Below are 16,107 nucleotides of genomic sequence, written 5' to 3'. Positions count from 1 at the left end.
GAGGGGCGCTGCCCTCACTGTGGGGTGGAGCAGGACCACAGAGTGGGCTGGGCCCTCCACACTCTGTGTGCTGACTCCCTAACCCAAAGTGTGACTGTCTTTAGAGACAGGGCTTTTGGGAGGTAACTGTCAAATGAGGTCATGGGGTGGCCTTAACCCTATAAAACTGGTGGCCTTATAAGAAGAGGAAGAGCTCCCTGTCTCTCCCCGCCCTCTGCATGCCACTGAGGACAGGCCTGTGAGGCAGGAAGAGTTTCCTCGCCAGAACCCAACCCTAGCAGACCTAGACCTGGGACTTCCAGCCTCCAGAAACAGGAGAAAATAAATTTCTGCTGTCTAGAAGTCCCCCAGGTATATTTTGCTATGGCAGCCCAAGCTGACTGAGACAGATGGTGACAGGTAGGAAGACTGGGGCAGGGGCTTGCAGGGTGCCAGTCATGTTCTATTTTGGGTCTGGTTACTACAAGCGTGGTTAACTTTGTGAAAATTAAACAAGCTATAAACTTGGGATACGTACACTTTTTTTGCTATGTATGTTATACTTCAAAAAGTTTACTTTTTATTTTAGAAAAACATAAACAATCCCTGAAATATGATAAAGAGACAAATTTCCTATCTCTATATTGCTCCCATGGACTAAATTCAGAACAATTTGGGCAACAGAAAAAAAAATGAAGATAATGGATTATAAAATACTGAATTTCTAAAAATCTATGCATTCCTAGAGATCCAAGAGGGGAGAGGTAGAGGAGAGAGAGGAAAAGCGTGAAAATGAATTGCAAAAATAACTATTTGAAATGCTTTCTGAAATCGTAAAACACATTCAAAATAACTCCTGGATCAAAGCGACCATAGTGGCCTGGATGTGGGACAGAGTCTAAGGTGATCACTTTGGAGCTTTATGGTTTAATGCCTGCCTTGCTGAGTTTTGGATTTGCATGGGGCCTGTAGCCCCTTTCTTTTGCCCAATTTCTTCCATTTGGAATGGGAGCATTTACCCAATGCCTATACCCCCATTATATCTTGGAAGTAACTAATTCTTTTTTATTTTACAGGCTCATAGCTGGAAAGGGCTTATCTTGTCTCAGATAAGACTTTGGACTGTGGACAATTCAGTTAATGCTGAAATGAGTTAAGACTCAGGGACTGCTGAGAAGGGATAATTGCATTTTGCAATGTGAGAAGGACATAAGATTTGGGAAGGGCCAGGGGTCAAATTTTGTGGTTTAGATTTGTGTACCCACCCAAATCTCATGCTGAATTGGTGAGAGGCCTGGTGGGAGGTGACTGAATCCAGGGGGCCAACTTCCCCCTTGCTGTTTTCATGATAGTGAGTGAGTTTTCATGAGATCTGAAAGTTTTAAAGTGTGTTTTACTTCCCCCTTCACTCTCTCCTGCTTCACCATGGGAAAATGTGCCTTGCTTCCCTTTCACCTTCCACCATAAGTTTCCTGAGGCCTCCCAGTAATGCTTCCTGTTAAGCCTGCAGAACTGAGTCAATTAAATCTTTTTTTCTTCATAAATTACCCAGTCTCAGGTGGTTCTTTATAGCAGTGTGAAGATGGACTAATATAATTGGAAAGTACACAGAGACCTAACTTTAGGTTCATTTCCAGAAGAGGGCCTGACCTGCTGCTCAGGGGTTAGTATTTCTTTCTTAGTCTTGTCTTTCTCATGAAGACACAGGTATATACAGTTTCTCCATCTTCACATCCAACTTCACTAATGGGTCATACTTTCCTTCTATTCCAAAATTTAAGCCAAATAAAAACTAGCCAGAACATCGGGCAATTGTTCTCCAAAAGGGAAATAAAAGAAGTCATTTATCTCAGCAGAAAGTATAACAACTCTGTTATGAGTTTATGGGTGAATTCAGGAATTGGCTTCCCTTTGGATCACCCCTCATGGCTCTAACTTTGCCCAGAAACAGAAGGTTCAAGCCCTGGCCAACCAAAGCCAAGAGCTACCCTCAGTCCTCATTCCTTGCTGGAAAACGGACAGTCATATCCTTTTTCACGGAGGTGCAGAGGTCACGTTAGCCATGGCTCAGCTCAGGATGTGGTCCTGAGGACATGACTGACAGGTGGCAATCGTTACTGATGCCTTGTTGCTGTTCTTCTCCAATGACCATCATCAGCCTCTGATTTATTCCCAGGCACCAGCAGCCAGGCTTCAGCCATCAGCCTCACCCAGCTGAACGCAGCTCCTGCTCTTGGATGGAGGAAGGTGGGTCTCAGGAGGGCAGCCACTCAGTCCTGCAACTCAGGCCCAGGCCACTGTGCTTCCTCTGGGCAGACCACTCTGTCCCTTGGTGAGCAGACAGCTGGCATGTTAATGGCCCACTTGGAATTCTGAATTGACTCCCATCACCCTCCTATTCCTCTCTCTGTTCCTTCCCAGGTCATAGCGATGCCTGAAGGGAGAAGCCTGTTCATGCCATCTGCTCCCCAGACACCAGCTCCGGCGGCGTGGATGCTGCTGCCTTCCAGGTGGCTGGGAGCCCGCTCTCACGTTTGGGAGCTAATGTCTGTGGAAAGGGAGGGTGCTCAGTCCACATGGGATTTTGCTCCCCTGACACAGAGCATAAGGATGCTGTAAGCTGAGAGTGAAGTCATTGTCCACCTCCCAGGGGCCACATTGCAGGTCCAAATACAGAAAAGAGAGTGTCTTAAAGGAAGCCTTTGACTCTCTTTGGCTGAGTTTATGGAAAGGAAAATGGTGCGAGCTGTTGATGGATCTACCATTCTGGGATCTGCAAGGCACTGGCCCTCCTCTCAGCACTCCAGTAGGCAGTGCTGCAGTGAGGACTCTGTGTGGGGGCTCCAACCCCACATTTCTCCTCTGCACTGCCCTAGTAGAGGTTCTCCATGAGGGCTCTGCCCCTGCAGCAGACTTCTGCCTGGACATCCAGGCATTTCCATAACTCTTCTGAAATCTAGGCAGAAGTTCCCAAACCTCAACTCTTGACTTCTGTGCACCTGCAGGCCCCACACCATGTGGAAGTCACCAAGGCTTGGGTCTTGCACTCTCTGAAGCCATGGCCCAAGCTGTACCTTGACCTCTTTTAGCCACAGCTGGAATTGGAGCAGCTGGGACACAGGGAACCTTGTCCTGAGACTGTACAGAGCTAGCTGGGCTGTGGGCCTGGGCCATGAAATCATTTTTCCCTCCTAGGTCTCTGAGTCTGTGATGGGTGGGGCTACTGTGAAGATCTCTGACATGCCCTGGAGATATTTTCCCATTGTCTTGGTCATTAACATTTGGTTCCTCTTATGCTATGCAAATTTCCACAGCAGGCTTGAATTTCTCCCCAGAAAATGGGTTTTTCTTTTCTACCACATGGCTGGGCTGCAAATTTCCCAAACTTTTATGCTCTGCTTCCCTTTTAAATACAAGTTCCAGTTTCAGATAATCTCTTTCTTCACACATATGAATGTACACTTTTAGAAACAGCCAGATCACCTCTTGAAAGCTTTATTGCTTAGAAATTTCTTCTGCCAGATACCCTAAATCATCTCTCTCAAGTTCCAAGTTCCACAGATCTCTAGGGCAGGGGCAAAATGTCACCAGGTTCTTTGCTAACGTATAACAGAAGTGACTTTTTCTCTAGTTTCCAATAAGTTCCTCATCTCCATCTGAGATCACCTCAGCCTGGACTTCATTGTCCGTATCATTATCAGTATTTGGGTCACAACGATTTAACAAATCCCTAAGAAGTTCCCTCATCTTTCTGTCTTCTTCTGAGCCCTCCACACTCTTCCAACCTTTACCTGTTACCCAGTTCCAAAGTCACTTCCATATTTTCAGGTATCACTACAGCAATGCCCACTCCTAGGTACCAATTTTCTGTATTAGCCATTCTCTCATTGCTATAAAGAACTGCCTGAGACTGGTTTGTTGATTTATTTATTTATTTATTTATTTATTTATTTATTTATTTAGAGATGGAGTTTCACTCCTGTTGCCCAGGCTGGAGTACAGTAGCACGATCTTGACTCACTGCAACCTCTGCCTCCTGGGTTCAAGTGATTCTCCTGCCTCAGCCTCCTGAGTAGCTGAGATTACAGGTGTCCACCACCATGCCCGGCTAATTTTTTGTATTTTTAGTAGAGACAGGGTTTCATCATGTTGACCAGGCTAGTCTCAAACTCCTGACCTCAGGTGATCCACCTGCCTTGGCCTCCCAAAGTGCTGGGATTACAGGCTACAGCCACCATGCCCGGCCAAGACTGGATAATTTATAAAGAAATGATGAGCTTAATTGGCTCATGTTTCCACAGGTTGTAGAGAATATATGGTTGGTGAGGCCTCAGGAAACTTACAATCATGGTGGAAGGTGAAGGGGAAGCAGGCATGTCTTCACATGGCCAGAGCAGGAGGAAGATGCAGGGAGAGGCATGTACTTTTAAACAAGGAGATCTCAGGAGAACTCTATCAGAATAGCACCAAAGGAGGAAATCAGCCCCCATGATCCAATCACCTCCCACCAACCCCCACCTCCAACATTGGGGATTACAATTCGACATTAGATTTGGGTGGGGACACAAATCCAAAGCATATCAACCTGTTTGTAGTATTCCACTCCCTGGACATCATGAAGGCAGGTGTGAAATTCTAACACTAAAGGTTGGCGATGGTCTTATAAGTACCTACCTGTTGGTTGACCGGAGCAACTTTTAAGCACTGTAAATAGACATCTGTTGAGGATGTCACTGATGTTGTTACCCAGCACTCTCTCTAGCCCCAAACACAACTGAATATCAAGATTTATAAGTTCTTAGATGGCTGTTGAGCAGCAGAAGTTAAGATATCCCAAAAAGGCTCCTGGCTTAAGCACATTTTAAAAAACTAACAAATCAGTGTAAAATAATATTTTGTTAGAAGGACTCATCAATAGCTAAATCAGCTCTGAGCAGATTCTCCCAGTGAAGGCATCCCTGCTCTGGCACCAGAGGACATGAAGGCTGCGTGGGCAAAGGACGGAAGGAGAGACTGCCAGAAAAGGCCAGGGGAGTGGCCACCAGAGCGGAGAGGGGAGAGGTGAGGGGAGAGGGGGGGGGGGGGGGGGGGGGGGGGGGGGGGGGGGGGGGGGGGGGAGAGGGAGGCCAGGAGCGTCTGGAACAGCATTGCCGGTGCAGAGTCAGTCACTGGCCCAAGGGAAGCCCCAGGTCGCTGGGCTAGGATTGTGTCTTGGATTTGGGGTCGTGGCCTGGATTTGGGGTCGTGGCCTGGATTTGGGGTCGCCCCAGCGCCACCCATGCCCACCCAGAGCCGTGGAGAACAGGGCTTCAGGACAGGTCTGGACGCCGGCGAGGCTGGGGGCGCGGGCTTCGTGAACTTGGTGCGCGGGGTGGGGCCAGTTACCTGGCTTCCAGGGTCCTTGGCGCGGGTGTAGACGCAGCCTCCCGCACTTGGAGGCGGTCACACCCTGCCCGGCCTGGGGCAGGGTCCGAGTCCCCACGAAGCCGCCCTCAGGGCGGCCCTGACGCAGCCCACAGGCTCGGGCGGGTCCCTCCGGCCTCGGGCACACGGAGTCGCCAGGCGCAGGCGCCATCCAGCCGTTCCTCCCTTTCCGCCCATTCCCGCCTGGTGCCTCGAGCGGCCTGCAAGTCCGTGTTCCCCGGGAAATATTTGGAGAGCGTTTCTCCAGCTGACGGCAAAAAAAAAAAAAAAAAAAACCACAAAGTGAGGAAAAAATAAATCTGTACAACAGGGAAGTCGAGGACGCGGGAACACAGGGCCATGTTCCTCCGGAACCACTCGGTGCCTTCTTTCCCCAGGAAAACGCTGTCGAGGTAGGAAAAAAAAACAAACACGAAATAAAAAACCATGTGTGGAGTGTGAAGAGCTCTGGGAAGGTTTTCATAGAGGACACCAAGATGACAGACGCAGCAAAGTTTCAGTCATAAATAAAGCTCGGGTGACAGGGAATGGGGAGGCGAGGGGGCCAGGAAGGGCGGGCGGGGAGCGGGCATGGCGGCCCCTGCAGGGCGGGAGGAGGAGGCTGTGGCCACGAGAACAGCTCGGACGGGGCAGAGAAAGGAGGTTTCCAGTAGAAATAATAACGCCAGAGAGAAAACCATACCTCAGGTGACACAGACAGAAATTTCCAGTAATAATAATAGGGTGATAGAGAGAAGGCTTCCAAAATGAAGAACAAGTGAAATAAAGGTTTTAGTCATGAATTACAGCACGTGCAATAGATGAGTGGTGATTTCTCATCATAAATGGCAACTCAGGAGATACAGAAAGGTGTCCAACCCTAAACTACAACACGGTTTGGAGAAAGAGAGGTGCCGTCATAAAGCAGAACTCAGGGGATGGGGAAGATGGCCCCAGTCCCAAATGACAACTCAATGACAGAGAACAAAAGATCAAACTAAAGTGATAGAGAAAAAGGGTTTCCAACCATCATACAAATGAAGAGAAAGACTGATCACATAATAAAGTATTCAGTCATTAATACATGATAACCTGGTGATAGAAAAAGAGGCTTAGTCATAAATTACTCAGATAATGGAGAAAAAAGCCTTATTCATGTGTGACTCAGGTGATACATCAAGAAAGGTTTCCTGTCATAAAGGATAACACAGCTAAAAGAGAAATAAAGGTTTTAGTAATAAGTGACAATTCATATAACAGAGAAAGAAGGCTTCTGGCCATAAGGATAATTCATGTAATAGAGAAAAGTTTTAGTCATAAATAATAAAGAAAGGATTCTGACAGAAAATGAGAGAAATAGAAAAGTTCTAGGTAACAAATGGTAACTGAAATGATACAGCAAGGTCACAAATAACTCAGGTAATAGAGAAGATTTCTAGTCATAAATAATACATCTACAGAAATAAGGGTTTTAGTCATAAATTATAGCTCAGGTGATCCATAAAGTTATGTCATAAGTGATAGGTGGTAGAAAAGGAAAGGTTTTGGTTATAAATTATGATTCAAGGGATAGAAAAACAAAGTTTTCAAGTTATAAATGATCATTTCGATGGTCAAGAAAGAAGGTTTTCATCATGAATGAAAACTGGGTGAAGTTTTCCAGTCACAGGTTATAACTCAGGCAATGGACAGAGAAGGAAAGATTTTTGTCAGCAGTCAACTCAGGTGAAGAAGGAAAGGTTTTTCAATAAGAAATAACTTGGTTGGGTGAAAGAAGTCTTGAGGTCATGAATGATAATTAGGTGATAGAGAAAGAAATGTTCCAGTCATAAGGGTTAAATCAGATGCTAGAGAAAGAAAGGTTTTTAGTCATAAATAAAACTCAGCTGCTAGAAAGAATACAGCTACCAGTCATAATTGATAACTCAGGTGAGAGAAAGAAATATTTCTAGTCATAAATTGTAACCCAGGTGACAGAAAAGAAAGTGTCACTCACATAAGACAATTCAGGTGATGAGGAAGGTTTCCAGCCACAGTGGTAACTCAGGTGCTAGGGAAAGAAGGTTTGGGCAATAATGGTAACTCAGGTAATAGAGAAAAAAGATTATAGTCATAAACGACAGAGAAGGAAACGCTTTTATTCATAAAGGATATCTAGGTGATAGAGATACAAAGTTTCAGTCATAAATGATAGCTCAGATGATAGAATGTTTCACTCAAAAATAATTCATGTAATACAGGGAGAAGCCTTCCAGCATAAGCAGCTCAGGTGAGAGAGAAGGAAGTTTTCCTGTCATAAATGATAATTCAGGTAACAGAAAGAAGGTGCCAGTCATAAATGGTAATTCAGGTGATAAAGAAAAAGTGGTTTTGTACGGCTGGGCACAGTAACTCATGTCTATAATCCCAGCACTTTGGGAGGCTGAGGCAGGAGGATTGCTTGAGGCCAGGAATTCAAGACCAGCCTGGGCAATATAGCAAGATCCTGTCTCCACTAAAAATAAAAGGATAGCCAGTGTGGTGCTGCAGGCCCGTGATCCAATCTACGCGGGAGGCTGAGGCTGGAGGACTGCTTGAGCCCAGGAGGTGAAGGCCAAGCTGTGATGGCATCACTCACTCCAGCCTGGGTGACAGAACACCACATCAAAAACAGAATAAACAAAGAACACACAAAAAAAACCAACCCCCCACCGCCACCCAAAACCCGAAAAGGCTTAGACAGAAATTTGGTGGTAGAGAAAAAGGTTTCCATTCATACATTTTTCCAGTCCTATGTGATAATTCTGGTGATAAAAGAAAGGTTGTAGTCATAAATCATAATTCAGGTGATGGAGAAAGAAAAGTGTCCAGTTGTAAAGAACTGAGGTGACTGAAAAAGGTCTGAATCATGAATGACAACTAGATGATGGGGAAAGACATTTTCCAGTAATAATTCAGTTGATAGAGAATGAAAGGTTTTAGACATAAATGAAACCAGGTGAGAGAGATGCAGGGTGGCCAGTCATAAATAAATGATAACTCAAGTGCTAGAGACAGATGCTGTAGTTGTAAATAAGTCCAGTAATAGAGACAAGTCTCCCATTACAGGTAACTCAGGCAAGAGAGAAGAAAGTTTTCCAGCCATAAATGATAGCTCAGGTGATAAAGATAAAAATATTTCACTCATAAATGATAACTATGTTGACAAAGAAAGCTGCAAGTCATAAATTATAATTTATGATTCTTATAGGTATGATTCTAAAAGTTTCAATCAAAATTAAATAACTCAGGTGACAGACAAAGGTGTTCGGTCACAAGTGATACCTCAGGTGATAAAGAAAGGTTTTAGTAAAAAATGACCCAGAGGCAGTAGGAGAAAGGTGTTAGTCATAAATGATAACTCAGGGGAGAGAGAAAGAAAGCTTCCAGTCACAGGTAACTCACATGAAAGAGAAAGGTTTTAGTCATAAATCATAATTCAGATGACAGACACAGACTCAGAGCTGAGGCCACCACAGAGTCAGCACAGGGTCAGGGCAGGGCCCAGGGCTGCTGGTGCTGGGGCCCTGGCTGAGCCGCTGACTGTGCGTCACTGGGGCGGCACCGCCCTCTAGCGGGCAAGGGAAAGGGGTCCTGCAGCAGAAACGCCACAACGTGCTTCCTATCTGGGCCTGTCTGGGTCCGCCTGTCTGTCCGCAGGCCCGTCTCTTCCTTCCTCCCCTCAGTCACCAGCCTCCTCCTTCCACCTGGGTTCGAGGACCTGGGCAGCGTGGGTCGCCCCCCATCTCCTGTGAGAGAGCCCTCAGACCCCTCTTTCATTCCCTTGGGGGGCACAGGGACCCCCTGTGCATCCCATTTGTTCTCTGGCTGGCGTCGCTGTCCTCACTCACAGACGGCAATGCCAGGGGCTGGGCATTGGCTGGGAGGGCGTGGGTGCAAGTTGGTTCTGGTCCTCAGGCCCATGCATGGGGACCTGAGGGCTGCCCCCAGCACCCCCTTCTCCTGCCGCTCCTCAGGGCACACCCACCTCCCTCTCAAGGGCAGCCGCTCTGGACTCCTTCCGGAACTGCCTGGACATCCCCAGGCCACTCTGGCGGGGCCTTCCTTAAGGGCCATGGCCTCAGCAGCTGTGTCCCTGAGGTCTGAGGACATGACCTCATCCCTGACAAGTGACCACAGGGCACAGTGGGAAAGGTGCGAATCACCCTGTGCACGCCATGGCAAATGGTGCAGATGGGGCCTTGACTGCAGTGGGAGGCGGAGGGGCTGGAAGGGAACAGGGCACAGGCGTGGCTCTGGATGGCAGCTCTTCTGAGGCCACGCTGAGGAACAGGTGCCCAGCGGTTGCCCATGGCCTTCCGTGACTGTGAGCATTGTTTACCAGGTATCTGTCTCTGTGGTCACAGGTATTTGCCGACTATGAGGGCCACCTGCACACTTCTCTCCGTGGCAAAAGTAACCCGGCTGCCCAGCAGAAGCATCACCCTCGGGGCCTCAGGTCTGTTGGAACCAGCACCGCACCCCACCCCCGCCCGCCAACTCCCCATGCCCTAGACCTGCCCAGTCTTCTGATCCTCTGCAGTGAGGACGGCACAGGAACAGGCCCAGGAGCTGAGCTGAGTGAGCCAGGGGAAACGTCCTAGAGCCTCTGGAGCACCACACAGAAACCCTCGCTCTGGTCCTGAAGTGTTGGTTTTGAGTCCCCCTCTGCCAGCACGTGGACACAAAGTCTCTGAGCGTCAACCATCCTGAAAGTGCATGGGGCCCCACCAGTGAGGTTTGGGACATCAACCAAGGAGCAGAGGACCCCTGATCCCATGGTGAAATCCCACCAAGAGCAGGCGAGCTGGGCAGAGGTGGCGTTGGAAGAGGAAACCGTGTCTTCAGAGGCCCTCTGTGTCCTGGCCTGAGAGGGGTTATGGGAATCTCAGTTATAGGAACTGGGACAAGGGACCCCTGGGCTGTCCAGGGTCTGAGGAGCCACCAGAGGCCTCACTGCCCTGACCCAACCTGGCTCACGGCCAGGCTACCCACCCAGGCAAAAAGCTGATACTGACAAAAGTGGTACCAACAGAAGGTACCTGGAACCTGAGACACCAGCGTGAGCAGTGCATGATGGGTTTCTCTCAGTGTTCATGACATCCCATCCTGTCCATGGTAGCCCATCCACTTCCGGGAATTGGTCAAGCCTGGGTTTTGGTAAATGTTTCTTTTTTTTTTTGAGACAGAGTCTTGCTCTGTCACCCAGGCTGGAGTGCTGTGGCCGGATCTCAGCTCACTGCAAGCTCCGCCTCCCGGGTTCACGCCATTCTCCTGCCTCAGCCTCCCCGGTAGCTGGGACTACAGGCGCCGCCACCTTGCCCGGCTAGTTTTTTTGTAGTTTTTAGTAGAGATGGGGTTTCACCGTGTTAGCCAGGATGGTCTCGATCTCCTGACCTCGTGATCCGCCCGTCTCGGCCTCCCAAAGTGCTGGGATTACAGGCTTGAGCCACCGCGCCCGGCCGGCAAATGTTTCTTTAAAGAGCCAGACTGCAGATAGTTTAGGCTTTGGGAGCTGTGACTTCTGTCAGTCCCTTGACGCTGCTGCTGTTGTTCAAACCAAGTGTGGCTATGTCCAGAAAACTTTGCTCATGGAACCAGCTCCACCCTGGAGTCATCCAGACACCGTGGGCTGCTGTGTGTCCCCACACCTGGAACCGGCCAGACTCAGGCTGAGGGCTGTAGCTCGTTGACCCTGGGTCCAGCCAATCAGGAAGGTGCTGTCCCGGGCCACAGCAGCTGGTCCAGGGACCCGAGGTGTGCATTCTGGACTCAGAGATTGCCTGTCTAGCTTGAGGGGCTGATGCCATTCCCTCCTCTACCCCAAGATATGAGCAAGGAAGCATGGAGCCCTGTGGCTGCTGACTATCATGCATGACCATGAGCGAGGCTGGCTTGAGGATGAAGGCAGCATCGAAGGCAGAGTGGAGGGAATTGCACCTGGAAATGTCATCATCTCACCAAATAAAACATGGACGAGGGCTCCTACTACCCGCCACGAAAGTTCAGAGTCCAGACTTACCTCCCTGCCATAAAGAACCAGAAACCCAGGAGAGACACATGGAAAAGCTGTTGTAGACATTGGCAGCAGCAACAGGGCTGTGATGTGGGGGCCCTACCATCACATCGCCTGGATGTGATTTGTGGAGGCTGATGCAGAGGGGCAAGCATTGCCCAGAAGCCTCTCCGGAGAGGAGGCACAGAGGTCAGAGTTCAGCAAGGACAGGGCTGCTGGAACTTGGGGGCACCGTACCAGAGAGCCGGAAACCAGAGAGTGAGCTCCAGGCAGCGGCATGGGCCTTCTGGAAGATTGCGCTGCATCCTGACCTGTGAATGAGTGGGATTAAACTCCTCAAGGCCAGGCAGAAAACAGCTCCTGGGAAAAGGATAGTTACAACTGGTCCTTGGTATCACAGGGGATTTCAGATACCAAAAGTCCATAGATGCTTAAATCCCTGGTATAGTATTTGCTTATAACCTACACACATCCCCCCACGTACCTTATACCAGGGGTCCCCAACCCCTGGGCCACACACCGGGGAGGTGAGTGGCAGGCGATGGCAGGTGAGCATTACTGCCTGAGCTCCACCTCCTTGTCAGGTCAGCAGCAGATTTTCACAGGATCATGAACCTCGTGGTGAACTGCGCATGCAAGGGACCAAGGTTGGGTGCTCCTTAGGAAAATCTAATGCCTGATGATCTGAGGTGGAACCGTTTCATCCTGAAACCATCCCACCATCCCCAACCCCTAGGTTGGTGGAAAAATGTCTTCCACAAAACTGGGTTCCCTGGTGCCAAAAAGGCTGGGGACTGCTGCCTTATACCATCTCTAGATTACTTCTAATACCTAACACAATGTAAATGCTATGTAAATAATTGTTACGCTATTTTTAAATTTGTATTGTTTTTTCTTGTTGCATTGCATTTTTAATTGCTTTTTCCCCAAATGTTCTTGATCGGTGGTTGGTTGAATCCACAGACACAGAACCCACAGATACAGAGGACAACTGTGCCAAGAAGCGGTAAGCAAAATGATCCACTGAGCTTACACAGGGCAGGAAGCACTCCAGGTCCTGCAGCCAGAGTCAGGAGGGCTCGGCATATACCAAGAACAAAGAGTATACAAGGATCAAGAGTGGATACCCAGAGGAGCCACATCTTGAAAGTGGGCTAAACCAGCTCCAGAGGATAAGTTACTTGAGACTTCCCAACAAGGCTTGAAAACAAGACTTAAGGGCATACATGGACCCACAAGTAACCAAACTACCTGCTAGAACTAAGCGGAACACTCTTTAAAGGAAGACAAAAGTAGCCCTCAACAATATAAGGTTTACAATGTCTGGCATCCAGTAAAAAATTACTAGATATGTGAAGTAGCAAATTGTGATATATAAACTGAAGAAAAATCAGTCAGTAGAAATAATCCAGAAATGATAAAGATGATGAGATTAGAATACAAGGACATTACAGAGTTTAGAGAAATGCTTGTTTTATGCTCAAGGATATAAAGGAAAACACGAATGTAAGTAAAAAGGGAGATATAACAAAAAAACAAACGTTCTAGAAATGAAAAGTAAACTACACAAAATGAAAATCTCACTGACAAGACAGCAGATTAGACATTGTAGTGAGAAAAAAGATTGTAAACTTGAAGACAGGAATAGAAAGTATTCACACTGGAAGCAAAGAGAAAAAAGACTAAAAATAAATGAACATTTCAATGACCTGTGTGACAATATCAACTGGTAGTTGTTAGCCACATGTAAGCATTTCAAATGTGGCTAGCATAACAGAGAAATTGAACTTAAATTTAATTTTTATTAATTTATGCAGCTACCTGTGTTTAGTGGCTACCACATCAGACAGTATAGTCTTAGAGCAACTGAAATAATACAAGATATATAGGAAGTAAATCCATAGTAGAGATAAAACGGAATACTTTAAAATATTCAATTAATACAGAAGGCAGGAAAAGAGGAAAAAGGTAACAAAGAACAATGAATAGCAAAAATGGTGAATACTCTAAATAAAAGGCAGTCTGTCAGACTGGATAAAAATATGAGACCCAACTATATGCTAACTACCACAAACTCACTTAAAATATAAAAGCACAGATAGGTTAAAAGTCAAAGGATGGAAAATGAGATACCACGTAAATGCTAATCAAAGCCAGCGTGGCTAACCTAGTATGGAAGTAGACATCAGAACAAGGGATAAAAGAGGAAATCCCTTGATAAAGCACCAATTTACAATGAAGACAAGAGTCCCAAATGTTTACGCCCCAACTGCTCCAAAATACAGTGTAGGAGCAGATGGTGCTGAAAGAAGACAGTCAAGTCCACGCTCACAGTGGAGATTCCAACACCTCTCTCCCACCAGTTGACAGAGTAGGGGGAAGAAAATCAGTGACAGGTCATGAGACCCGACTGGCATGTAGGAACCACTGTGCCCGACTGCAGGAGGTGCATTCTTTCCAGAGCACGCCACATGCTGAGCCACCAAGTAACTCTCAATACATTTAAAAGATTGAGAATAATACAACATGTTATTTGACCACAACCAATTTAAAGAAAATCAGTAACAGACAGCTATCTGGAAAATCCCTAAGTATTTGGAAACGAAACAGTTCTCTTCTAAATAACCCATGGGTCCAAGAAGAAATTACATGGGAAACTGGAAAATATTTTGAACAGGATGAATGAAAAGTCACACATTTCCATCTATCTGTGGGAAACAGCTGTGCAATGTGCGAACAGAATGTTTTCAATGCTGAGAAACAAAGCTCTCAACCAAGGAGCTCAGCATCCACTTTAAGAAGCTGGGAAAAGGACAAATCTAACATACGTAGAAGGAAGAAAATAAAGTTAAAGGCCAAATTAATGAAATAGAAAACAAACAATAGATAAAATCTCTGAAACCTAAAGCTGGTACTTGAATGAAAGTGGCACATCGCTCCAGAGCTTACAGACAGAAGGAAAGAGGCCAAGACATCCACTGTGGCATTTTTATTCAACCTCATACCTGTCATGGCCTATGCAGCAAGGCAAGAAAATGGGGGAAAAAAAAAAAAGCATAGATTAAAAAAATAAGCAAATTGTCTTTATGCACAGCTGGCACAATTAAGTGCATAAAAAATCGTTAAGAACGCTATCAAAAAACTACTAGAATATGTTTAAAAGTTTTATTTCTATACTGAAATTGCCATTTTCAACCTCTATTTCTTAGTAACGTTGTGCTGTGGTAGGTCTCTGAACTCGGGTAAGTACTTTGTTATCAGTTGATCTCTTATCCCCATTTTGCAGAGGTCATGCAGTTAAACACAACAATCATCCTACTGTTGACATGTGAGATTCCCTGAATTCCCACTCTAGTTAATAGCCTGAAGGGACTTCAAGGACACAGCCTGGTTTCCCTACCACAGGTTATCTTATTTTCAGGAACTTGACGCCTGCGATGACTCCATGAGAAGTCCCTGCCACTGCCGAGTCCCACCACATCTAGTGGGCCTGCCTGAGACGCATGAGCCAGCGGCCTCCAGAATTCAAGTGCGGTTCCAGAAGTGGTGTAAATGAAATGGCACGTTTATCACTTATCTATCTTTTGATTGATTGATTTTATATAACAAGCAAATCAAACAGCACAAACTCAGATGGCCTGAGCTGTTTGGACCCAACAGATCTCATCTGACCACAGAGTGGGCTCCACAAGGCTGACCTCCATGACCTCAGTGTCCTGTCAAGACCTGCCCAGTGATACTGGAGCTGAGGTCCACAGCACCTCACCCACACTCACCCTCCACAGCTGCAGGGAACCTTCTGTTATGCCTTCCAAGCTATGTCCTCGGCAATTAAGGTTTGGCAATTTTTTCTTTTCTTCTGCAGCAAGAATACTGCACCTTTTGTCTTCTAGACATGTGTCTGCCTGTGATGGTTAATACTAAATGTCAATCGGATTGAAGGATACAAAGTATTGATCCTGGGTGCATCTGTGCGGGCATTGTCAAAGGAGATTAACATTTGAGTCAGTGGGCTGGGAAAGGCAGACCCACCCTCAATCTGGGTGGGCACAATGTAATCAGTTGCCAGTGCGGCTAGAACATAAACAGGCAGAAAAATGTGAACAGGCGAGATGGGCCTAACCTCCCAGCCTACAACTTTCTCCTGTGCTGGATGCTTCCTGCCCTTGAACACCGGACTCCAAGTTCTTCAGTTTTGGGACTCAGAGTGGCTCTCCTTGCTCCTCAAGCTTGCAGATGGCCTAATGTGGGACCTTGTGATCATGTGAGTTAATAAACTCCCCTTTATATATGTATGTATCTATTGCATTAGTTCTGTCCCTCTAGAGAACCCTAATACACTGCCTTTACTCTCAGATGAGTCTTTTGGCTTATTCACTATACCCCACCCCAACCGTTTTAAATTTCTCGAAGAACTTCTGCGTACGAAGGCCGCATGCCACTGTGGACCCCAATCTGACTCCTGGAGAGTGGAGGTGGGGAGCTGTTAGGGTTGTACCCACTGGTGAAAAGATCCTTTAACAGCACCGACGTGCAAGGACTGGGCCCACTTCTCAACCTGCCACCCCCAGAGCCAGGCTCTGCTTTCCACGGCAGGAGTGGCTCCAGGTTCTGAATCTGGAGGTAAGGCCTAGCAGACGGCGCAGTGACCAGAACCTGGTATGCCTCGGCCTTGGTGATCCTCCTCCTGA

The 16,107-nt window shown here is 47.0% G+C and overlaps 1 long non-coding RNA gene across 1 annotated transcript; it reads left to right on the top strand.

The window, feature by feature from the left end:
- Positions 1 to 211: 211 nt before the first annotated feature.
- Positions 212 to 3,864, top strand: LOC111528340. The gene is made up of 3 exons (XR_002726943.2): positions 212 to 399; positions 2,156 to 2,226; positions 2,401 to 3,864. It is a non-coding gene; the product is annotated as an uncharacterized LOC111528340 (long non-coding RNA).
- Positions 3,865 to 16,107: the final 12,243 nt, after the last annotated feature.

The sequence above is a fragment of the Piliocolobus tephrosceles genome, chromosome 4, assembly GCF_002776525.5.
Source record: "Piliocolobus tephrosceles isolate RC106 chromosome 4, ASM277652v3, whole genome shotgun sequence".
Taxonomy (NCBI): Eukaryota; Metazoa; Chordata; class Mammalia; order Primates; family Cercopithecidae; genus Piliocolobus; species Piliocolobus tephrosceles.
This window is presented reverse-complemented; position numbering and strand designations above follow the sequence as displayed.